Raw genomic sequence first — 27,076 nt, 5'->3', positions numbered from 1 at the left:
CATGTCAAGAGAGGGGTTCGGCAGGGTGATACCATTTCACCAAAACTCTTCAGTGCCACCCTCGAGAACATCATGCGACGACTGGAATGGGAAAACATGGGAGTGAAGATAGATGGTCGGCAACTACACCACCTCCACTTTGCTGTTGACATCATTCTAATAACACCAAACATCAGCCAAGCGGCACAAATGCTGGCCGACTTTGACCGTGAGTGTGGAAAGGTCGGACTACAGCTGAATCTTATGAAGACAATGTTTGTGAGAAACAGCTTGTTCCTGACACTCCATTCGCTCTCAACGGAACCACCATCTCCGAATGCAACTGTTATATATACCTAGGTCGAGAAATCAACATGATGAATGACCTAGCGCCTGAGTTGTGCAGGAGAAAGAGAGCGGCTTGGAATGACTTCAAGAGCGTTGAAGAAATAACTAAGAGGACAAAGAACCTCCAGCTACGAGCACATCTCTTCGATTCCACTGTTCTTCCTGCATTGACATACGCCTCAGAGACCTCAGCCCTACGAAAACAGGAGGAGAACGCTATTTGGGTCTCTCAAAGAGGAATCAAAAGAGCTATGCTTGGAAGATCACGATTCACTCAAATGAGAGATAGAATCCGGAGTTCTGATCTCCATCAACGCTCAAGAATCAGGGATGCTGTCTCATTTGCCAAGGCATAAAAAATCAGATGGGTTGGACACGTAATGAGGTTTACAGACAACTGCTGGACTAGAGCCATTACTGACTGGATTCCAAGGGGCGTCAAAAGATCGCGTGGACGCCCACCTACAAAATGGTCAGACTTCTTTGTCAAGACCCTGAATGATCAGTTTGAGGCTCTGCATGTTCCTAGAATGAACAGATGCCATTGGGCTACGCTAGCACACAACAGGGATGAATGGAGACATTACTGGCACCCGCTCGAGTAATTCGATGAAAAACGGGGGATCAAGTGATCAAATGATATTTTTGTTTTAATTTAATAGTCTCCTGCTTAATTTAAAATTTTCATTGTAGGAGTTTTGGGGGAAGAGTCTTTAGGGTTTTTCTTAGTATAGTATTATGTATTGTAAATAGTAATACAAGGAAAGTAAAAATAATTGGATCATATCAAACTATTACATTGATTTTCTTGTGTCAATATTAAACCATTTGTATCCGGGAATAAATCCTATTTGATCATGTTGTATGATCCTTTAAATATATTAGAGTTCATGTCACTGTTTTGTTGAAGATATTTGCAACTATGTTCAGCAGTGAAACTTTCTTTTGTGTCTGTGATGTCTCTTTCCACTCTCAGTAACAGGGTAATGTTTGCCTTACAGAAACTTTTTAAGAGAAGTTTGTTTCTTCAAATTTTTGGAAAAGCTTTCAAAAGACTGTAAGTATGTTTTATTTTAAAGTTTTTGGACAATCCAGTAGTAAACCCATCCAGGGTTATATTTTTGTTTGGGATCCATAGCACAACGGTAGGGCGTTTGCCTTGCACGCAGCCAACATGGTCAACCCAAGTTCGATTCCTCCACCCCTTGGAGAGCCCGGCAAGCTACCGAGAGTATCTCGCCTGCACTGCAGAGCCTGGCAAGCTACGCATGAGGTATTCGATATGCCAAACAAAGTAACAACAAAGTCTCCAATGGAGACGTTACTCGGCCCGTTCAAGCAAATCAATGAACAACGGGAGGACTGTAGCTGTGACCATTTCATAATATTGAAATATTATAATTATTGGAATTTCTGTGGTATCTGTTGTAACACCACCCTTTTTATTTCTGAAGTAGTTTATTTGATTTTTTCTTTTTCTTTCTTTAGGAGACTAGCGATAATTTGTTGAGCACGTTTTTCAAATTTTTTTAATAAAATAGTTTTGGTTTTACCTAGAATGGACTATCACTTAATCACTTAACTTCCCGTTAGTCTTCGATTTGTTCAAGTGGGCGCCAGTAACATCTCCATTTGTCCCTGTCGAGTGCTAGTGTAGACCAGTGGCATCTGTTCGTTCTAGGAACATGAAGAGCCTCAAACCGATCGCTCATGATCTTGATGAAGAAGTCTGACCATCTGGTAGGTGGGCGGCCATGCAGTCTTTTGACATCCCATGGAATCCAGTTAGTAACAGCTCTAGTCCAGCGGTCGTCTTTAAATCTCTTTACTTGACCAGCCCATCTGATTTTTGACACCTTGGCAAATGAGACAGCGTCTCTGATTCTTGATCGTCGATGGATGTTGGAACTCTGGATTCTTTCTCTCATTTGAGCAAAACGTGATATTCCAAGCATAGCTCTTTCTATTCTTCTTTGGGAGACCTGAATAGCATTCTCATCCTGTTTGCATAGGGCCCAGGTCTCTGAGGCATATGTTAATGCAGGAAGAACAGTGGAATCAAAGGGATCTGCCCGGAGCCGGAGGTTCTTCATCCTCTTAGCTATTTCTTCGATGTTCTTGAAGGCGTTCCAAGCCGCTCTCTTCCTCCTGCGCAGCTCGGATGCCAGGTCATTTGTCATGTTGACTTCTCGACCTAGGTACACATAGCTGTTGCAGTCGGAGATGGTCGTTCCATTGAGAGCGAATGGGGCATCAGGAACGAGGCTGTTTCTCATAAACATTGTCTTTGTAAGATTCAGCTGTAGTCCTACCTTTCCACACTCACGGTTAAAGTCGGCCAGCATTTGTGCCGCTTGGCTGATGTTTGGTGTTATTAAAACAATGTCATCAGCAAAGCGGAGGTGGTGTAGTTGCCGACCATCTATCTTCACTCCCATTCCTTCCCATTCCAGTCATCGCATGATGTTCTCGAGGGTGGCACTGAAGAGTTTCGGAGAAATGGTATCACCCTGCCGAACCCCTCTCTTGACATCAATGATTACTTCTTTTACAAAGAACGGATTATAAAGGCAAAGAAAATCCTGTGTCATTGTTTACATCAATAACAGAGCATTTGGGCTGGAGCAACAGCATAGTGGGGAGGGCATTTGCCTTGTACACAGCTGACCCGGGTTTGATTCCCAGCACCCCATATGCTCCCTTGAGCACCACCAGGAGTAGTTCCTGAGGGGAAAGCCAGAAGTAACCCCTGTGCATTGCCAGGTGTGATCCAAAAAGGAAATTAAAAGAACAGCATTAAAGTAAAACATCCCAATTACAGTTCCTATAAAGCAGAGTTTAACACAGATAAGGAAAAGGGTAATGATTTAAATGATAGACCCTCATTCTTCACACAGAGGACATATTAGATTTCCTTTAAGAAATATTTATTCACTTACTATATGTCCTTAGGAAAATTCTAAGAAATGAGATAAATATTTTTTATAATTTTTTCTACTGTTATATTATGTTGAGAAAACTTCTTACCAAACTTTAGTAGCCTTTTGTGTGTGTGTTTGTGTATGGGTGGGTGGGTGGTGGTGGTGGGGTTAACCTCATAACTGGTGGTTCTCAAGGTTTACTCCTAATTCTGCACTCAGGAATCATTTCTGTAATTATGTTGGGGTACACAAGGGACAAAAAAGAGGTGTAGGATTCAACCAGGGTTAGCTACATGCAAGGAACTGCCCAATCTACTGTATTATCTTTTCAGCCCAGTATTTCAGTATCCTTAATGGTGATTAATCCCAGAATTTATTTCTTATGTGAAGAAATAAGAAATAAATTCTTCTTTATAAATAACGATATTATTATTATTTTTGTTTGTTTGTTTTTTTTTTGGGGGGGGGGGCGTTGGGAGCCATACCTGGGGATGCTAGGAGATTTCTTCTGGCTCTGTGCTCAGAAAATGCTCCTGGCTGTGCTCAAGGGACCAATTGAGATATTCTGGGCCTACCACATGCAGGGCAAATGCCTTTCCCTTTGTACTATTGTTCTGGACCCATATGTTATTGATTTATCTTTGCTTTATCATATGAAATTTTAGGTGTGTAGCACAGCGGGTAGGGCGTTCGCCTTACAAGCGGCCAACATGGCCAACCCGAGTTCGATTCCTCCGCCCCTCTCGGAGAGCCCGGCAAGCTACCGAGAGTATTCGATATGCCAGACACAGTAACAACAAAGTCTCCAATGGAGACGTTACTGGGCCCGCTTGAGCAAATCAACGATCAACGGGAGGGCCTTTACCTTACCTTACCTTACAGATTCTGTATTTAAGATTTGTTTATTTAAAGTATATATTTCTTCTTGATTCTGTTTTGGAAGGTTGAATTGTTCTAAAAGCATGTCAATTGTTTCTATATTATAAAATTTATGTATATATGGACAGTCATAGTCTCTTGATCCTTTGTGTATCTGCAGTATTAGTTGTAGCTTCAACTCTTTTATTTCTGGTTATTTTTTAATCAAAGTTTTATTTTTTATTGATGAGTCTACTTAAAGGTTTCATTAACTTTGTTGATCTTTTCAAAGAACCAGCTCTTGAATTAAACAAACTTTTGTATCATTTTATTGGTTTATATTTAATTTCTCCTTTCATTTTAATTATTTTCTTCCTCTTGTGACTTTTACTTCTGTTTGCTTCTCTTCCAGTAGCTTCAGGTGGAGAATTCAATGTTTAGGCTTTTTATTACTAAATTATGTTGGGTTGTATTCTGATTAACTTCCCCCTTAGTTCTGATTTTAATACAATCCTTTAGAGCTGATAATTGTCTTTTGTTCTGAAAATGATTTCTTTATTTCATTGATTTATTCTCTTGACCAAAAGTTTTTCAGAAATATATTATTTAGGCAAAACATAACTGAAGATTTTCCCTTCATATTTGTGGCTTTTATCTAATTTTATTGACTTCTTGTCTCAATACTATTGTGATCCTAAAGATGCTTGATATTAAATAAGTCCTCCTATATTTATCAATAGTTCGTTTTATTTCCCTAGTGATATTATACGCTTTGTACATTTCTTGATGCTTCCTTCAACTGACTTAGCCTATATTTTTATTTTGTGGCTTTCTTGAGAGTTGTACCAAGGTTACTAAAACTAAAATAGTCTATCAGCAGCATTTTCAACTTGCCATCTTTCAAAAATATATATTCTGTTCTTTTCTTCCCCTTCTTCTACTCCTTTTATTGTAATTTTTTTTCTATCATTACTATGCCATTGCTGCTATAGTAGTATTTATCTCTAGTTGAAAATATATTTGTGGTTTTTGTTTTGTTTTGTTTTCCTTATTATCCTTCTGTAAAACATACTCCTTTCAGTATTTAATTTATAGCAGATCTGATGGTGGTAGAATAGTATTAATGTTTAATTTTGAGTTGGTAAAAATAAAGGGGAATGAGTCTTCTCCACCTCCCATCATATTTAAATAGCATTTTTAAAGCCTTTGTTTCTCCAATCGTATTTGGATAACAATGTCATGAAGAAAGTATTCTTGATTGAAAGTTTTTGTCTCTTGGCAACATAAATATGCCATTCTTCTCTCTTCTATCTATTGGATTTTTGCTGAGATATCTAAGAAATTCTGATAAAGGTGTATTTTATGCTGAATTTTCTTTTCTTTAGCAGTACTCAGTGTTATTTACTTTTCATTGATTTTCATAATTCAACAAAATTGTGTCCTGGGATAAGTCTATTTTCAAAAATTTAAGTATTTTCTAAGCTTGCTGAACATAGGGGATACTTATTACTTTAAGTTTGGGAGGACTACATTATTATTTATTTCAATAGGACTTCTGTTCCCTTCTCTCTCTCTTTACATTGTGGTACTCTCTTAACTTATATTTCTATATCAAATTTAGTGTGATATTCATTGTAGACTTTTTTCCAAAAATCTTGATACTGTCTGCTCTTCCACTTGGATGATTGCTGATTTTTATCTTCAAAGTTTGTTCTGTAATATTTAGTCTACACTTCATGCATTAAATGTTAAATTGAATTTCAGTCAATGAACTATAAATCCAGTATCTCTCTTCAGAATTTTTTATTTTTTAAATTTTATTAAAGCGTCTGGGGCTAAAGTTCATCTGGGCATCCTCCATTGCATTCCGTCATGCAGTTATTCTAAATATCACATATAAATGATATTCTACTGTGTTTGTCCTGCTTCTTTTGGCTTATTACATTGAATATAATGCCTTCAAGTTCCACCCACGTCACTGCAGATTGCATAATTTCATCATTTCTTATAGCTAGGTAGTATTCTATTGTGTATACATACCATCACATATTCATGATCCATTGATCTGTTGTTGAACATCTAGTTTGTTTCCAAATCTTAGCCATTGTTCTGAGTGCTGCAATCAGTAATGGTGTGTATATGTCCTTTTGAATGAATGTTTTGCTGTCCTGGGATAGACACCCAAAAGTGGAATTGTTAGATCATAAGAAAGCTCAATTCTATGTTTACTGAGTATGAGAAAACTCCATACTGTTTTTCAAAGTGCTGAACTAGAAAAGATTCCTTCCAGCAGTGCATGAGGGCTCCTTTCTCATTAGTCCCCTCCCCCCACTTCCTATTATTTTTGATGTTCATTCTCTCTGTATAAAATGATAACTCAGTTTTGTCTTGATCTAGATTTCCCTAAAAAAAGTGATAATGAGCAATTTTTCATCTGTCTGTTAGCCATTTGTTGGTCTTCCTCTATTCATTTTCTCTCCCTATTTTTTGATTTTTTTAAAAATTTTCTTTGGGTGATCTTTGTGAGTACTTTACAGATTCAGGATGTCAACCCTTTATCTGTTATGATGAGTACAAATGTTTTTTAACACTCAGTTATTTTTTACTTTTAGCTCATATTTCTTTTGCCATACAGAAACTTTATGGTTTCATGTCCCATTTCTTTAGTTTTGATTTTGTAGTCTTTGCCAATAGCATCATCTTGTTGAAAACCCCTTTGAGATCTAGGTCTCAGAACATTCTGCCTGCATTATTTTACTCAAAGTATTTTAAAGTTTCAGATTTGATCTCCCTGACTTTGATCCACTTTGAGTTTATTTTTGTGTAAAGTATAGATATCAATTCAGCTTTAAATTTTTGCACGTGGTTATCCAATTCTTCCACACCATTTATTGAAGAGGCTATCTTTTTTATATATTGAAACTAATTCTCTTTTCTTTTATATTCACTAATAATTTTTATTTTATAAAATATTTTATGATATTTTTAATTATTTATTCCTTATTTTAATTAATTTTTGCATACTGTCTTAATCTAATCTTCTCTGAATTGTTCCAATTTTAGTATAGCTACTGAGAGTATCGTGCCCACAGGGCAGACCCTTGCAAGCTACCGTGATGTATTTGATATCCCAAAAACAGTAACAACCAGTCTCACGATGGAGACGTTACTGGTGCCCACTTGAGAAAATTGATGAACACTGGGAGGATAGTTCAGATTTGAATACAAATTTAGAATTCAGTCAATGGATTATTGAAGTATAGTTATTTTATCTCATGAATTAGCATTTTTCTATCTTGAATTAAATCAGACTACACTTCCCAATCCTATCCCCATCAGATGCCAAACATCATAGACCTGCGATTCCTTTACTACCTTTTGTTTAATTAAAAAAATTGTATATATATTTTTCCATTAACTGCTCTGTAGCACTGTCTTCGCATTGTTTATCAATTTGCTCGAGTGGGCCCAGTAATGTCTTCATTTTGAGACTGGTTGTTCCTGTGTTTGGCATATTGAATACGTCACGGGTAGCTTGCCAGGCTTTGCCGTGCAGGAGAGATACTCCGGTATCTTGCTGGGATCTTCAAGAGAAGTGGAGGAATCGAAATGGGCTCGGCCAGGCTGGCTGCGTGCAAGGTAAATGCCCTACCACTGTGCTATCACTCCAGCCCTTCCATTAACATGCTATCATAATTATAATAGCTCGTCAATTTTGTGTGTCAAGTATCTCTAACCCATAGAGAGTAAGAAGAAATACCTCTCCATGGACAGTTTTTAATAATCTTTGAAAGTTACAAGAAAAATAAAAGAGCTGACCGGAATCTTAACTAGAAGAGTTATTGTAACCATAGTTCTCTTGAAGTATATATCCTAACATGTCATTTACTATGTTTTAAACTTTGTAAGTATTTTATTATTTTTGTCTGTGAAGTCCACATCCTCAAATTTTTCCATAATTACACAATGAACTATTCATCTGCAAAATCGAGGGTGAGAATAGAAAATGGCTAAATCAGATCATAAAAAAAACAAGTACCAGAATGTTCTTAGCTTATTTTTATTTGTTTTTCATTTCCCTATCAGCTCTTCCCTTACTGCTGCATTTAACCAATGTCGAACTCAAGTGTCCTGGATTGTTTATACTAATACTAATATATTGATATACTGATAATACATTATACTAATATAGTAAGGGCTGGAGCAATAGCACAGTGGGTAGGGCTTTTGCCTTGCACACGGATGACCAGGTGTACCTGAGTTCAATTCCTCTGCTTTTGATTTCTCCGCCCCTCTTGGAGAGCCTGGCAAGCTACCAAGAGTATCTCACCCACACATCAAAGCCTGGAAAGCTACCTGTGATGTATTCAATACAGTAACAACAAGTCTCGCAATGTTAATGGGACCGCTCAAGCAAATCAGTGAACAACGGGAGGACAGTGACAGTGACAGTGTAATATACTATAAGATATTAATACTAATATACTAATAATTATATTACTAATGTATATCTCTTACCCCCAACAAAGAGAGGATTAATATATATTATTTATGTTTCTTATAAACTGGGCTGGAGCGATAGCACAGCGGTAGGGCGTTTGCCTTAAAAGCAGCCAACATGGCCGACCCGAGTTCGATTCCTCCGCCCCTCTCGGAGAGCCCGGCAAGCTACCGAGAGTATCTCGCCCGCACGGCAGAGCCTGGCAAGCTCCCCGTGACGTATTAGATATGCCAAACACAGTAACAACAAAGTCTCCAATGGAGACGTTACTGGGCCCGCTCGAGCAAATCGATGAATAACGGGAGGGCCATGGGCCGTGACTTATAAACTACAAAATATGACTGTATCATTCACCAAGTCAAAATATCCACCTTTCCATTCACCACACTTATACCAGTTGAAATAAATTTTAAACATATCAGGTTGCTACATATCTCATTGTGCAGGAATTGTTCTTATACTTATTCTGCATGCATTGTATGTGATTATCATTTATTTGCCATCTCTTACTACGTAATCACCAAACGACTAGGATTCCCAAGGCTCCCTCTCGTCACCTGTGTTGGGTTGCCTCAGCCACTTCCCTACCTAGGATGACTGATACCATGGGCAGATAAAGGAGGAAACACAGGCCAGGCTATTTGGTGATCAGTTGCCATTTATTCCGTTCTCCCACTCACCTGTCCTAATCTGTCTAAGCCCTTTATTCCTGTCTCCTCCTGTCTCCCTCGATCATCCCTCCATACTCCAACTCACTCCTTTGGTCTCTCTCTAGTCTCTCAGAAACTACCAGCATTGGAGACAGCAACCACACCAGGTTCTGTAGCACAACCAACATATAAATGCCCTCCATTCAGGGGCAATATACCACCGAGGGTGTGTTTCTCCTTTCTTTGGTCCAATAACTTGATTAACATCTTAATTAACAGCTTAATTCTACTTCTTAATATTAATCATTTTGTATGGACACAGTAAGACAAGTAAAACTTGTAGGACACCCTACAAGTAAGCTTGTAGAGTGACTCTCCTGGGAATATCTGACTATAGATCTCAGACTATAGTGCTCAGGCCAAATCAGTTTTACCTAACCCTAGCAGGGTCCTAATCTAGTTATTACTTTTTGGATCATGACAGAATTTGTCCATGACCACGCTCTCAACTTATAGGTAAGTATTATGGGGCTTTGGCCTGGCCCATATCAATGCCAGGCTAGCTCCTAGCTTGCCATGGGTCCATCCAGTCCCTAGTCTGGACCCTGATTTGGGGGTGCTACAAAGTAAGGGCAACTGAGGCTTAAGTCAAGAAAACAGATGTCCAGGAGTGAATACTATCTGGGGTCAATTAACTTCCAAGTTACAAAAGCATAGCATTAACTGTCTTCCTGTATCTATAAAAAAGGACTTTGTTCTGAATTAACTATGCAAAGGATTAAAGGAGAAGAGAAAAGCAATATTTAGAAGTTAACAGAGTCTGATTAGGAGATAAAGGTGATTGACTCGTTGGGGAAGCGGAGCACCAAGAAAGAGATTACAAATAAACACAGAGGAATGGAAGTGCCTTGGGAGCACTATGATGAGAGTAACTCAATAAACCTAAACTCCCTATGGCAAGGCAGATATATCCTACAGCTTTCCAAATTATAGGATCTGCCATTAAAGTCATTGTTCAAAAACTATCATCTTCAACCTACTGCTCTCAGTTTGCATTTGCAGACCTGACCAAGATTTCTTCTTTAACACCTGAAGCCTATGAGTGATTAATAAAGATGATGAATTTTCAAAATTCCACGTTATTGAACTTAGAATAATTTATACACTAATATTTTTTTGATTCAAATATATTTTAAATGCCACAAATCTAAATGAAAGACATTAGATTCCTGGATCTAATGCACTGAGCTGTATTCAGGAGGAAACATGTAAATTCTTCTATACATTCAATTATTATATATATAAAATAAAATTTTAAGCGCTTTTAAAAAATATTTTAAATGTTTCCCCTACTTCTGTTCATGATTCATTTTTTAATTAATTAATTAATTAATATTGCTTTTTGGGTCACACCCAGTGATGCACAGGGGTTACTCCTGGCTCTGCACTCAGGAATTATTCCTGGTGCTGCTTGAGGGACCATATGAGATGCTGGGAATCGAACTCAGGTCAGCTGTATGCAAGGCAAATGCCTACCTGCTGTGCTATCACTCCAGCCCCATGATTCATTCTTTTACCAATTTTTTTCAACAATATTCTCGTCTAATAGGTTTTAACTATTTAAAAAAAAGTAGATGGGATTAGAACTACTAAAACATGTTGTTATTTTAGTTTTCATTCTTTGATAATTTCTTTTCAAGGCAGAGCCTGGCAAGCTCCTGGTGGCGTATTCCATATGCCAAAAGCAATAAGTCTCACAATGGAGACATTACTGGTGACTGAGCAAATTGATGAATAACGGGAGAGCAGTGCTACAGTGCTACAGATAATTTCTTTTAATAGAAGAGATTTAGCGATTATGATGATCAGTAACTTTGTATATTAAAAGGTTTATGTGGGCGGATGGTGCTGCCCGCAGGTCAACCTGTACCTGTCGGGAGAGTGCATCAGCATCCTGATGGTGCCTTCAGACTTCCAGGTACCCAAAATTGCTGCTGTGCCTTTGGCCAGACCCCAACAACTTGGGGCAAAGTTTACCAAGAAATTAAAATGGGTCAAAGTTAGGTATGTGGGCGACACACCCACAAACCACCTTCGGCTCAGTTATATAAGCTCATTTATTGAACTTATTCTAGAGACCCATAAATCTCGAAAGAGATCAAAAGATGCAGTGAGGACCTGTAGCACAGAGGTTAGCAAAGGCGGGAACCCTTGACTGAGATCTCTAAGCATGCTTGGATCGGGACTGCACATCCATCTCCCAGATCCCCAATTTTCCAGTAGCTTGGCAGTCACATCCACAAACTGCCCCCGGTGCCATGTACTCTCATCCACAGCCAAGACCCAAGGACTATAAATTAAAATTCCCAGATGAGAGTGCCGCAGAATGTTCTGACCCCACACCAGGCTGTCTTCACCTGGGCACCTCAGAGGGGGGCAGGTTGAGTGTCCTTCCCTGCCCCAAGCAGAACCCCAGCAGCCAAAAGCCTCCGGAACCCAACCTCCGCCATGCACAAGGCCACTCTCAACATGCTTGGACGAGACTCGCCTAAAGGGGAGGAAGCTCACCCAAGACAGGATGAACCTCATCAGAAAGCGGAGAAGCAGGAAAACCCAGGTATGCAGGAACCTGTGACTGAAATCTCCAAGCATGTTTGGATCAGGACTGGGCCTCCTTCCTCCAGGTCCCCAGTCTTTCAGAAGCTTGAGTCACACCCACAAACTGCCCAGCATCATATAATCTCATCAAAGACCAATTCCCTGAGACTGCAAACTAAAGCTCCCAGAAGAGAATGACACAGAATTTCCTGGACGTTATATTCTATCCATAACAAGCAATATAAAACAAATCATCTAGCATTGCCTTTTTGGCAGGTTTGGGTGATGGTGAGGCTGGTATCAAAATATCGAAATATAACCAATGTAGAGAGAGAGTATAGGGGAAATTGTCTGCCACACAGCCAGGGGAAGGGTTGGAATGAGGGTGAGGATGGGGGAAATACTGAGGATTTTGGTGGTGGAAAATGTGCACCAATGAAGGGATGGGTGTTTGATTATTGTATGACTGAAGCTCAAACATGAAAGCTTTGTAACTGTATCTCACGGTGACTAACAAAAAAGGCGGGCAATAATAATAATAATAATAATAATAATATAATAAAACTAACATTCAGAATAAAGAAAAGTATGTGGGGTTCATGCCCAATTCAATCAGCTTAATCAATAGCTGAATAAATAGCAGTACCTCCTACATTATATAAAAAAAGTTAATTATATAGTTCTTTATAGGAAAAAAAAAGGTTTACGTATAAAAGCAACAAAAATAAGAAAAAATATAAAGGCAAAGGAATTCTGGCATACTTCTGGTGAGAATGATAATTTGTGCAATACCTATGGAAAGTGTTGTAAAAATGTAAGTTATTTGTGAGCTAGTGACACCACACCAAGTAATTTAGCCAGGATATGAAAACACTAATCTTAAAGGCTATTTGCAACACCAATGTTCATAGCAGCATCACTCATGGTTGCTCAAATATGGAATCACCTACAGGTCCTTTAATAGGAGAGTGCATAAACCGTGGCTTGTATACCTGACAGCATTCTAATATAAAAAAGATAAAATCTTGCCATTAGGACAAAAATGGATGGAAGTTGATTAAATATGCTAAATGAACTAAGACAATTAAAGTTAATTATGAGGTGGTCTCACTCATATTAATAACTGAATAAAATAACTAAAACACTTTAGAGGAAAAAAACTCCTAAATTCAGTGTAAACAATTATGATTACCAGAGGGAAAAAGGATCAAGTGGGAGGAATGAGTTAATGGTTTTTTTTGATGGTGGGATTACATGAGTTCTGAATGATACACATATACATTAATTTTTTTCATGATCTACAGATTCTTTCTAGGCATGAATGAAAACATAAAGACTGCTTGTATGTGATTCCTTTTAATGTTGTATAAAAGGATAATGGGGTAACCTATATAGTTGGTGCTAATTGTAGTAAATCAACTGTAGTGCTCTGAATTTATTTAAGGCAAATTTAATAAAAAGAAAAAACTACCACTCACATCAGCAAGGTCCTGTTTGAAACAAATTAACAATTTTTCAGCGACTACAACACACTTCTACATACAAGTATACATTTGGCCATTCTGGGAGCAGTTGGAAATGCATATTTCATTTGACAGTACTCGAAAAACTCTTTATCACCTCAAAATAACTCGTTGAATTTACAGACTTGCAAGTGTTAAAAGTTAGATTCACATTTTTATATAAAAGTACAACTTGGCTAATACGTAAAAATAAGACTTCAGTCAGCATTCATTTAATTGTTTTATCTCCTCTAAATTCATTATGAAAATTTTTGTTACTATATAGTCTTCATCTACCTTTTGAGGTAGCAATGGAAATTTTGTATTAATGTAGATGTTAACATAATTCAATTATTATATATTATATTTTATTAAAATACTATTATTATATATTGGAATAATATTATTTTTCTAAATGTGATATGGCACTTTTCCAGTTATTTTTATTGAAGTGATGCAGTTTGCAACAGTTTCTATATCACTCTTTTATACTTGTAATGCTACCACACTACCCCCACCACCAGAGTACCAATAACTTCCCACGACTAACCCAAGATCCTGTATATCACCTCCCACCCCCTTTGCAGTTTTGGTTCACTGTTCCGTTAGAACTATCTCAGAGTTTGTGTCTGTGTGGAATTGTCTAATCTCACCCTTTGCTTCTCTACTTTCCATGTACACCCTAGTGCTATCATTCAATATTTGTTCTTTCTTTCTCTCACGTCATTTATCATGGCATTTTTTTTAATTCTACCCAAGTTGCAACGAACTGCTAAATAGTGTGTGCGTACTCATTACATCCATAGCATTATTTCTATATATAACCCATATCACACTATTTCATTATTCACTCTCAGTTATGGGGCAGAGATGAATATATTCATAACATCTATAGCACTATGTCCATAGATCACCTGTATCACACAATTTTATGATTTACTCTTCTGTTGGGACTGGAGCGATAGCACAGCGGGTAGGGCGTTTGCCTTGCATGCGGCCGACCTGGTCGGCCCAGGTTTGATTTCTCTGCCCCTCTCAGAGAGCCCCGCAAGCTATTAAGAGTATCTCGCCCACACATCAAAGCCTGGTAAGCTACCTGTGACGTATTCAATATGCCGAACACAGTAACAACAAGTCTCATAATGGAGATGTTACTGTGCCTGCTTGAGCAAATTGATGAAAAATGGAAGGACAGGGCTACGATGCTACTCTTTTGTTATTATGGGCCACTTAGATTGTTTCCAGATCTCAGCTATTGTGAATAATCCTACAATAAACAAAGTTGTGCATTATGCTCTTGTGTATTATTTTTTTTCAGATCCTTGGGGGTAAATACCCGGGAGGGGAAACTACTGGGTCATACCAAAGTTTTATTTTAATTTTTTGATGTCTCCACACCTTTTTCCTTAAAGGCAGAATTAAACAACAGTCACAACCAACAATGAATGAGGGTCAGTTTTTCACAGCATCCCTGCCAACACTGTTTGTTTCCCTTTTTTTAAAGATATGCATGGAATAAAAATGTTTCTCCTATTTGCCAGAGTATCTGTTTATTTTATCCATCATTTATTTCACTGCTGGCACAATTTTTGTGAGTTTATTTCCTTTCTTGACTAAGTTCACCATATTTATTTGCCTACAGAGAAAAACATGGTTATTTAAATAATAATGTAAGCATAAGTTTATTTGATTAGCTAACTCTGCTTCTACTTGCTTTCTCTGATCATCAAACACCACCTGTCAATGTAAAAATATGTTAACTTATTATACAGACAAACATCAACCCTTCTTTCAGAACCTTACTAATCTGTCTCATGTTTATGCTACTGAAATGAACCAAGTTCTAATTCCCATATTATCTAAGAAAATCACATTTTTTCTTTTTTTTTCATAGGAAGAACAACAAAAACCTTAAATTTTATTAGTGGAATAAAGTATCACTGCTATAAAGATCTTATTGTATTACAAGTCATTTGAGGTCTATTCAGAAGACATATAAAAATTGACCAATAGCTTGATTAGGAATTAATCACACAGATAAAATTCTTATTGTCTTGTAAAAATTGAATTCCGCCCTCCACTGATTCCCACCCTCTCACATATGTCTTTTGAGTTCAGGATTTATAATTCTGATTTTTATGTTATGAAAAGAACATGTTTACACAAGAATTCCAAAATTTTTATAACTTTGTTGTAGTTTAACCATATTCTCAAAAAATCAACATAAATAAATCAGATAAAAATATTATTTGCAAAATAAAATATATAAATATATTTACATAAAAAGACAGGAGGTAAGGTAAAGGCCCTCCCATTGATCGTCGATTTGCTCGAGCGGGCCCAGTAACGTCTCCATTGGAGACTTTGTTGTTACTGTGTCTGGCAAATCGAATACTCTCGGTAGCTTGCCGGGCTCTCCGAGAGGGGCGGAGGAATCGAACTCGGGTTGGCCATGTTGGCTGCTTGTAAGGCAAACGCCCTACCGCTGTGGCTGGAGCGATAGCACAGCGGGTAGGGCATCTGCCTTGCACGCAGCCAACATGGCCAACCCGAGTTCGATTCCTCCGCCCCTCTCGGAGAGCCCGGCAAGCTACCGAGAGTATTCGATATGCCAGACACAGTAACAACAAAGTCTCCAATGGAGACGTTACTGGGCCCGCTTGAGCAAATCGATGATCAACGGGAGGGCCTTTACCTTTACCTTAAAAAGACAGGAAGTCAAGTGAAATATATAACACCTGCCATATATAAAAGATAAAATAGGATATAGGTGTTTTTGAGGAAATGTAAACAACTTAAAATATGAAGAAAATGGAAAAATACCTTCAGAGTTAGAAAACACACATAAAATATCTTAAAACAAAATTACAAGATATAATCAGATTAAATATTGTCGGCTATGGATTCATAGTTCTGTTTGAATTACTGAAATGTCTCATTTTCCAAAAGAGAAACCTAATTTGTTAGTCTCTGGAGCTTTTTCGTGTGCTGTGTGTGATCCTTGGCTAAAGACATCTTGCAAACTCAAAGGGACAGCAGGTCTACAGACACAGATGCTATAAGAAGTATATTTAGCATATGTTCACAAAACACATTAAAAACGTTTTGTTGAAGTCTGGCTTAGAGTGAATAAATGAGAGAGAGCCCAATGGTTTCTGAAACAGTGGTGTCAAATAACAGGAAAAATGAGTTGAAGGACTTCGGAATGTGTTAGTAAGAGAAGCAGTACTTGAAGGTAAGTTACAATTAAAGGGACTACAACAACAACAACGAATTGAAAGCATTAAAAAGAGTAAGTCATAAGATCAAGAAGACAAAACTGAACAAAGTACAGAATATAAAATCATTAAAGTAACGTGGAACACTATTTGTATAAAAACATATAAAATAACTGCATTTAATTGAATGATCTTTATTAGGAGACTAAAAGCTCTTTGTTGAGACATAAAGTAAATATTCTCACCAACGGGACCACTTGTCTCTGAAAAGGTTTGCAATTATTGCAAATTTTAGTACAAAAGCAGTCACAAACAATATGTATACTAAAGGCTGTATTGGATTTCAATAAAATTTGCTACAAAAATAATATTCTGACTAAATATCTTTAAAAATAAAGTTTTCACTGTGATAAAAGTAAACAAAGAACACCATGCATACTAGCAGATGCATTTATTATTCAAGAATGTCTGACAAAATTTTCTTAATTGGAATATTATAACATTCCTCAAGTATTACAGAAGGACAAAGAAATTCTTTAACCAAGAAAACATAACATGTGTGTATGCTTCTAACAACATAATTTAAAATTTCTAAGTAAAACCTATTAAGACTTGAAAGAGACAGATCTAGAAAGAGCATCTAATGTTTTAATATACATTCTAATGTTTTAGAACAAGAACACAGACAATAAGTAAAGGTATAAATATTTGAAAACTATTATCAATGAACTTATATATATATATATATGTAAACACTCTACACAACTACAGTAAGCCATATATTCTTTCAGTTATATACATAAATTTAACCAAGAAAGTCAATATTCTAGGACACAAAAATAAATGCTAATAAATTAAAAACAGAACACAATTGTGAAATATAATAGAATTAGCTAAAAATCAATGACAGATTAATGGAGTTTTAAAAGAAGATTTAAAATCACAAGTTTATTGTTCAGCTTTAGTTTCCAGGTTTATTTTTTTTATCAAAATTGTTTTAGTTTTTTGGAGTTTCTTGACATTCCTATGAATTTTGGATTAATTTTTTCTTATTCTATCTGAAAAACTTCATTAAGATTTTAATAGGCATTAACTGAAGTTGTGCAGTGTTTGGATAATTTTGAGTCATAGCAATATTTAATTTGGGGGGCCACACCCATTGGTGCTCAGGCAGAGTTGACTGCTGGCTCTAAACTCAGGGATCACTCCAGGTAGGCTCAGGAGATTATATGAGATGCTGTGGATTGACCCTGTCAAGGAAAGCACACTACCCAATGTGGTATTGCTTTAGCTACCAATATTAAGCAATTTTAAAAATTCTAAAACATGATAAATTTTCAGTTATTTGTATCTTACTTAAATTCAATGAAATTAAATTTAATAAAATAATTTAATAAATATACCATTTTCAATTTAATACATTTATTTATTGAAGCAAACAATAAAATATATTAATGAAATTAAATTCAACTAAACTAAATACTGAATTTCTCATTTAAGAAGTTTTATCATTTTCAGTTGATTTCATAGTTATGTATTTTTATAATTTTGGTGTTAGTATAAATGAATTATTTTCTTATTCCTTTACCAGATTTTTACTGTTAGTATATAGGAAGGCAACTTTTTTTGTATTCACTTGAATATCTTGCAACTTTTCTAAGTTTGTTAAATATAGCATTTTTTGTGAAATATTTAGTTTGTATATTTAATATTGCATCATCAATGAACATAGATAATTTTGCCTCTTCTTTCAATTTATTTTAAATTTTTTCTTCTTCTAGACTAATTGTTCTCACTAGAACTTTCAGATCATATTCAGAAGTGGGAAAAGGAGATAAGCATAAAGGTCAACTTAATAGAAAACAGAATGAATAAATAAAATATCTTACATATGGCCTAATGATTTTTAGCAAGATTTCCAAAACTGCTCAATGGAGCACAGTCTCTCTTACAACTGGTGAAGAGAAAACTGCATAATCCACATGCAAAAGAATGAAGCTGAGTTAATAAAAGTTGTTAATAAAAGTTGTACCTCATACCTTATAAAAATCACCATAGATCAAAATATAAATAGAAATACTAAAAATATAAATTCTAGAAGAAAACAGGGCAAAAGTTTTATGGTTTTGAAATTGATCAGAATTTCTTAGATAAACATAAAAAGTAAAGTCAATAAGAGACAAAACTTGAAAGATTTTCTTTAATAAAAATTTTTAAAAACTCAAAATATATAATCAGCAAAATAAAAACATTACCTGTAGAGTGGTTACTATACAATTCTATAATTCAACAACAAAAATACAAATGATTCTAAAATAGACAAAGAACTTGTATAGATGGTTCCCCATGCAAGGTATATAGAGCCAATAAGTGCACAAAAAAATTTTGACATCACTAATCATTAAGGAAATCTAAAGAATAAGCAATTATATGTTAATTCATACCCAGTAGGATGACTACTATCATACAACAACAACTTCATAGAAAGTTCTGACAGGATTTGAAGTAACTGGAACTATTGTTATTTGGTAGAATGTACTGTTGGTAGAATGTGAAATAATACAACTGCTGTAGAAAACATCACTACGGTTCCTAAAAAAAAGTTAAAATAGAATTACCATCTGCTCCAAGGATTCTACTTCTCAGTAGAAGTCAGAACAACTGAAAAGCTTCTCGAAAAGATATTTGCAGACTTGCTCTTTAAGCCTGTGTTCCCCTCTTGAATATGTATCTCACTCACTTTCTCTGTCTTTTTCTATCGTTCTTTATCTTTCTCTTTGCTTTCAGCTCTTGGGGAGATGAGGATGCACACCTAGCGATACTCAGGGGTTGCACCTGGATCTGCACTCAGAAATCACTCCTGGCGAAGCTCAGGACCATATGGGATGCTGGGAACCAAACCGAGGTTGGCCGAGTGCAAGCCAAGTGCTCTCCCCTCTGTACCATCACTCCAGTCTCTGCCGTTAACTTTTTAACTCTGGAGGAGTCCATGTTCTCTCTTGAAAACAGATTTTCTCTCTGTTTGACCCCCATATCTTTTTAAGTTCTGTTCGACAAAAACGATCTTGCTTCACTTAAAAAAAAAGATATTTGTATAGCTGTACTCATAGCAGCAATATTTCACAATAGATAAAATATTACAGCAAATATCTGCTGACGAATAAATTGATAAGTAAAACTACTGTACTGCATTTTACGTGGTATAAAATTACTAAATCTTACAAAGAAAAGAGACTGACATACAGCACAACATGAATAAATCAATAAATCTTGAAAATACTAGGTTTGATCAACAGGAGGGAGGCGGGAGATCTGAAAGGACATAAATATCATGCATAAAACCTTATCAGTCAGAGTAAACCACAATGCCAACAGCTTTTTTTTTTTAAGTGCTTGTCATTGAGGCCAGCTGATGGTTGGGAAGGAAATAGGGGTCATTGGTGGAGGGAAGTGAATGCTGGTGAAAGGATAGGTGTTGTATACCACAAATCCAGTCACGAATAAGTTTTTAATTCATGATAATTAAATAAAAATTATTAAATATGAAAGAAAATAATATGTTTAGTAAAATCATTAAATCACAAAAGGATAAATACTGTGTAATTTCTAGGAGATATTTTGGGTAATTAAAAATCATAGAAATAGAAAGAAGAATGATTGTAAATTGGAAGATAATTTTCTTCTCTCTCTTTTCCCTTTAGCAGAGCAGTTTGCAATACTGTTACTGAATGGTTATCAGGTAGATCGCTTTATATTGGGGACATTGGTGCCTTGGAAATGCAGACAGTTGAAGGGAAGGGTGTTGGAATATTGTATGACTGAAACCCAATCAACAACTTTATAACTGTTTATCTCAAGGTAATTCAATACAATTTTTTATAGGAGAAAAATGAACCCAGAAATAAATCTCTCGGAAAAGAGCAACATAGATTGACATGCCCTGGAGATGCCTCCACGCCCTGCTCCAGGCTGTCTCACCAAGGGAAACCCAGAGGGGAGAGGGTAGCCTTCCTTCTCCCAACCCAACAGATCCCCAGCAGCCAAAAGCCTCCAGAACTCAATCGCCACCAAGCTCATGGCTACTGTCCACAGGCTCAGATGAGCATCATCCATGAGTGAACCTGCTGTATAACTGTGTTTTAAATTTTAGAATTTCTAGAGCACGTGACTGCAAATGTGGCCATGTTTATGCTTACGCTCTACACCACCAAGACTAGCACACCACATTTGATGGGATTTAAAGTAGAAGGTAACTAATCTCAAGGGGAAAAAAAAGTATATATATATATATATATATATATATATATATATATATACACACACGCACACGTATATATGTATATATGAGCACACAAAGTCTCAACCTTTAACATGTTAATAATCTCTTACACATGGACTTAATGGCTTAATGGCTTCGTGGTGAAATACAACAATCTTCACACAGTTTCTAATGAAACATTTTTGGATCAATTTTAGCAGATTATTGATAACAAGCCAAACACAGTAACAACAAAGTCTCCAATGGAGATGTTATTGGGCCCGCTCGAGCAAATCGATGATCAACAGGAGGGCCTTTACCTTTACCTTTACCTATTGATAACAAGCAATACAAAATAAAATATTTTGGTTCTGCTTTGGGGGCAAGATTCAGGGTTCAGGGTGGAAATGTTTGAATATGATGTTGAGAAGGTGTAATTATGGCGGGATTCATGTTCGAATATTAAATGTAATAAATTATCGTGAACAACTTTATAAAAATAAAATAATTTAAACTAAATGAATAATTTAAAAAGGAGAAAATAAAATATAAATAGCAGCACTCGACAGTAATGCTTAAAATGATTAAAATAATTAAAATGCAAAATTTTCAATGGTGTGTATTTTATAACGATTACAAAAACAGAAACCGATGACAAAAAACAGATTTAAAACGCTGTAATTCTTCTTAACTAAACAATAGAATCTTGAAAGCTCCATGTGTTTTAGAATAAGTTATTAAGGAAATGAAAAACTATGTAAAGCTAACTGAATACATTTAAATTTGAAATACACGCAATTGGGGCTAGAGTGATAGTATAGCGGGTATGGCGTTTGCCTTGCATGCTGCCAAGGTGGGTTCCCCACCACCCCATATGGTCCTGGGAATCTTCCAGGAGTGATCCCTCAGCAAAGAACCAGGAGTAGTTCCTGAGCATTGCTAGTTTGGACTTAAAAATCTAATTACTGAATAAATAAAATACATACAATATAACTAAATCAATGTTCATATAAAAATTTTAGCCTCAAACACTTACATGAAAAATTAAATAATATGAAACTAGAGGGATAGTATTGTAGAAAGGGAGTTGCATGCTTCCAATGCATGTTCAATACCCAGCACCCCAAAAGTTCCCTGAGCACCACTAGGAGTAATTCCTAAGTCAGAGCCTTATTTACCTCCAAGTGTGACTCAAAAACAAATAAATAAAATAATATAATCAGTGGCCAACAATCATAGCTTCTCGTCTGAAAAACTAAAGAGAAAATAAAAACAAGATAGCAAATATTAATTGTACAAAAAAAATAAATCAATTTAATGAAAATTTTGGTTTTTACTTTTCTCTTTTTTTTTTTCTTTTTGGGTCATACCCAGTAGTGCTCAAAAATTACTGCTGGCTCTGTGCTCAGGGATCATTTGATGGACTCCTTAGTGCTGGGGCTCAAACCCTGGTTAGCCTCATACAAATTAAGCACCCCCCACTGCAATATCACTCCAGTCCAAATTTGATTCTTTTAAAGTCACGGTCATGGTCCTCCCGTTGTTCATCAATTTGCTCGAGCGGGTCCAGTAACGTCTCCTTCGTGAGGCTTGTTGTTACTGTGTTTGGCATATCGAATACGTCATGGGGAGCTTGCCAGGCTCTGCCGTGCGGGCGAGATACTCTCAGTAGCTTGCCGGGCTCTCCGAGAGGGGAGGAGGAATCGAACTCGGGTCGACCATGTTGGCTGCGTGCAAGGCAAACGCCCTACCCGCTGTGCTATCGCTCTTTTAAAGTAAATGAAATAATTTTGCACCTCCTGGCTGACCTTTGAGGCAGGAGAAATAGTAAAGATTGAAGGTATTTTATTGCATGTGCAGAGCCCAGTTCACTCCAGTGTCCTCCAGGCATTGCTGAGTATGACTCTGGAGGCACTAGCCTGGCACTGCAGGACTCGAATAGAACCAAATTCTTGGGCAGTTTCATTCAACCACTGTTGACATTGGTCAAGAAATCAGGGAGATGGTGGTATGGTGCCGCCAGCAGGTCAATCTGTACCCATGAGGTGAGGGCATCCACCAGAGGCCATTGGACAGTCAGGTTTGGACCCTCAGTGATGAGACACGTGGGCACTCATGGGATGGGGGCGGAGCTGTCCCTTTCTTCCCCATCCCAATGAGACCCCGAGTCACCACCCATTAACGAACTCTCTGGCTCCTGATCAAGCCATTTAATGGCCATCATCCCAGAGACTCAGAAATGAATCTCGGCACCCAAAGGCTTTTGGCAGAAATGTGTCCTGTCCCTGCAGTGGATTACTGGCGCTGGGGCACCCCAGGTGGAAATAGGTTTCATGCCTTGGCCTGTTCCCCCTGGCGCCTTATGGCTGCCATCCTCCAGAGACCACTGGATAGTCTGGGCCCACAGTGAGGTGACATGCTTCACAGGATGAGGGTGGAGCCGGCCCTTTTCTCTCCACCCCAACAAGACCCCAAGTCGCTGCCCACGAACGGCCTCTATGGTTCCTGATCAAGCTGCTTAATGGCCATGATCCCAGAGACTCAGAAACAAATCTCAAAACTGAGCAGCTTTTGGCAGAAATGCATCCGGACTCCACAGTAGGTTACTGTCGCCGGGCCATCCCAGTGGGGAAAGGGTGTTGTGCCTCCGCCTGCTGCCCCTAGGCCGCAATCCTCCAAAGGCCACTGGACAGTCAGGTTTGGGCCCTCAGTGACGAGACACATGGGACCTCACAGGATGGGGGTGAAGCCAGACTTTTCCTCTCCGTTCCAACAAGACCCTGAGTTGCTGCCCATGAATAACCTTTCTGGCTCCTGATCAAGCTGCTTAACGACCATGATCCCAGAGACTCAGGAACAAATCTCAGATTTGGGCAGAAATCCCTCCAGATTTCAGTGTTAAAATTTCAGAATTTCAAAATCACTCAGCCACAACTGCAGCCACGCGACATCATATGTTATTCATAACCAGCAGTAGAAAACAAATTGTCTACTGTTGCCTTTTCAGCAGATCTGAGTGCTGGGGTAAAATCCCAAATGATAATGGTGGGTCTGGTGTCAAAATATTGCATGTGATGAAAGTAGAGAAAGAGTAATGTGGAAATCATCTGCCCCACAGGTAGGGGGAGGTTGTGGGATGGGGCTATACTGGGGTTTTTGGTGGTGGAGAATGGGCACCAGTGGAGGTACGGGTATTTCATTGTATGACCAAGACTTAGACCAGAGAGCTTTGTAACTGCTCTCATGGTGATTCAATAAATAAAATTATAAAGAATGAAAAAAAAAGCAGGGAGAGCTCTGAGCCCTCTCAGCTCTACTACAGAGACCTCCCTCCCTTCAATGTCTCACAAATTGACATATGAAAAATAAGTAAGTTATTAAAGATTATATACAAGTAAAATAAATAAGTACTAGGATGAACCTCTGCTCAGAGCTTTTAGATGAAATGGACTCCTATATAAGTACTACTAAATCTTGCACTAGAGGAAAATGATATACTGAGGTAGCTCCACTGTACAAAGTAGTACTGGACATCTAGTGACAAGAATTACAACACAAGGGATAGCAATAATTAGTACAGTGGTTAGGGCATTTGTCTTAAATGTGGTTGCCCAGGGTACGATTCCAGGCATCCCATATGGTCTCCCAGTAATGCTAAGTAATTCCTGAGTGCAGAGCCAAGAGTAACCCCTGTGAATGGTGTGATACCAAAAACCGAAATAAAAAAATTACAATGATAGAACTGTTATCAAAGAAATAATTTTTATAAATTGATAACATCAAAGTAATCTAGCACAAACATTTCCATGGAAAAACCTGACATTATATTAACTATCTAAGTATAAAACATACACATACAAAACATTTATTTTTCCTTGTGTCACTTGTATCACTTGTCATCCAGTTGCTCATCGATTTGCTTGAGCGTGCACCAGTAATGTCTCCATTATTCCCTGTCACATGCTAGTGTAGCCCAATGGCTTCTGCTCACTCCAGGAACACAAAGAACTGTTTGTTCAGGGTTTTGATGAAGTCTGACCATCCTGTAGGTGGGCGGTCAGGTGCTCTTTTGATGTCTCGTGGAATCCAGTTGGTAATGGTTCTAGTTCAGTGGTTGTCTATAAATCACATTATGCATCCAGCCCATCTGATTTTCGACGTCTTGGCAAACGAGGCAGCATTCCTGATTCTCGATCGTGGAGAGAGGTTGGAACTTCGGATACCTTCTCTCACTTGAGTGAAGTGTGATACTCCAAGCATAGCTCTTTCGATTCCTCCTTGGGTGATCCGAATAGCATTCTTGTCCTGTTTTCTTAAGGCCCCGGTCTCTGAGACATATGTTAGTGCAGGACGAACTGTGAAGTCAAAAAGATGTGCCTGGAGCCTGAGGTTCTTTGTCCTCTTAACAACTTTTCAATGCTCCTGAAGGCATTCCACTCCACTCTCTTCCTCCTGCACTGCTCAGTGCCAGGTGGTTCATCATGTTGAGTTCTCGACCTAGGTACACATAGCTGCTGCATTCGGAGATGTTCATTCAGTTGAAAGCAAATGGATCATCAGGTACTAGTTCATTTCTCGTGAACATTGTCTTGGTGAGATTCAGCTGCAGTCCGACATTTCCATATTCATGGTTGAAGTCAGCCAGCATTCTTGCCACTTGGCTGATTTTGGTGTTATTAGAACGATGTCATCAGCGAAGTGAAGATGGTGTAGTTACCAACAGTCGGCAACTTTATTTTTACATAGGAAAAAAAGGTTTGAGACAAAATTAAACATTCACTCATCTTTAAAAGAGCACATTAACATTTTATAATGGAAACAGATCTATATAGATGTACAGCTATTACTTTATATAATGGTATAAGACCGAGTGCTTTTCTCATACATTTGGGAATAAAGCCAAGGATACCCTCATTGTAATGACATAACTGATAAAACATGGCAATAAAAACAAATAATAAGTATACTAACTGAAAATATTAAATTATAATATACCTGCTTACAGAAGACTTCTTTATCTACATAGGAAACCTATGAGTAATCCTATAAAAACAAATACAAAAATTATCAACAACATAAACTGTAATATCAATATGTAGCACTGTAGCACTGTCCTCCCGTTGTCCATCGATTTGCTCTAGTGGGCCCAGTAATGTCTCCATTGTGAGACTTGTTGTTACTGTGTTTGGCATATTGAATACATCATGGGTAGCTTGCCGGGCTCTCTAGAGGGGCAGAGGAATCGAATTCAGGTTGGCCGGGTTGGCCGCATGCAAGGCAAATGCTCTACACACTGTGTTATTTATATATTCTTATAATTAAGTTTATGACTTAAAACTTTGCTTTCTTTTTATTGGAAGTTATACCTTGCTGCATTTAGGACCAACTCCTGGTCCTGTGCTCAAGGAGATACAGCACCGGGATTGATTCAGGGTTAGCTCTGAACAAGGCAAATGCCTTAAAATATCTCCAAAAGTAAAATATATAATTCTTGGGGTTGAGCAATGTACAGATGTTAGGACATTTGCATTACATGCAGCCAACCTAGGCTGGAACCCAATTTAGCCCTGCAAACCTACAGGAGTAATCCCAGAGTACAAAAACAGAAGTAAGTCCTGAGAAACACTGATGTGGGCCCAATATATGCAAAATATTTTTAATTTTTTAATCTACCAAATCTATGTTCAGTTCTTATATAATGAGAACTTCAAAATACCAGAAAGAAAAACATTCAGTGGAGACTCAATGAACACATATTGTGTTCTTAGATTAGAAGATAACAATTTTATCAAAATATAATTTTATTCCAATCTGATAAAATTAATATAAACTTACAAAAAACTACCATGGTCAAAGAGAAAGAACAGTGGGTAGGGCCTTTGCCTTGCACATGGCTGACCAGGGTTCATTTCCTAGCGCCACATATGGTACCCACGTGCCTTCCAGGAGTCATTCCTGAGCACAGAGCCAGGAGTAAGGCCTAAACACTGCCAGGTGTGGCCAAAACCTCCAAATAAATAAGCAAATAAAATACTAACTACGTATTTTTATATGTTTATGGAAATGCAAAGAAGATAATCAATTTTTTTTTTTTGGAAAATGGCAAATAGAGTTAAATGCCTCATGATATCTAATAGCAGCACTTACCTTATAGCTGCAGTAACATGGTTTGGCCAAATAATGAGAACCTGGATGAACAGAATTAAATCAGAGCCCAGAAATATAACCACATACAGTCAACTG

Source organism: Sorex fumeus, unplaced genomic scaffold, assembly GCF_029834395.1.
Source record: "Sorex fumeus unplaced genomic scaffold, SorFum_2.1 ptg000265l, whole genome shotgun sequence".
Taxonomy (NCBI): domain Eukaryota; kingdom Metazoa; phylum Chordata; class Mammalia; order Eulipotyphla; family Soricidae; genus Sorex; species Sorex fumeus.
This window is presented reverse-complemented; position numbering follows the sequence as displayed.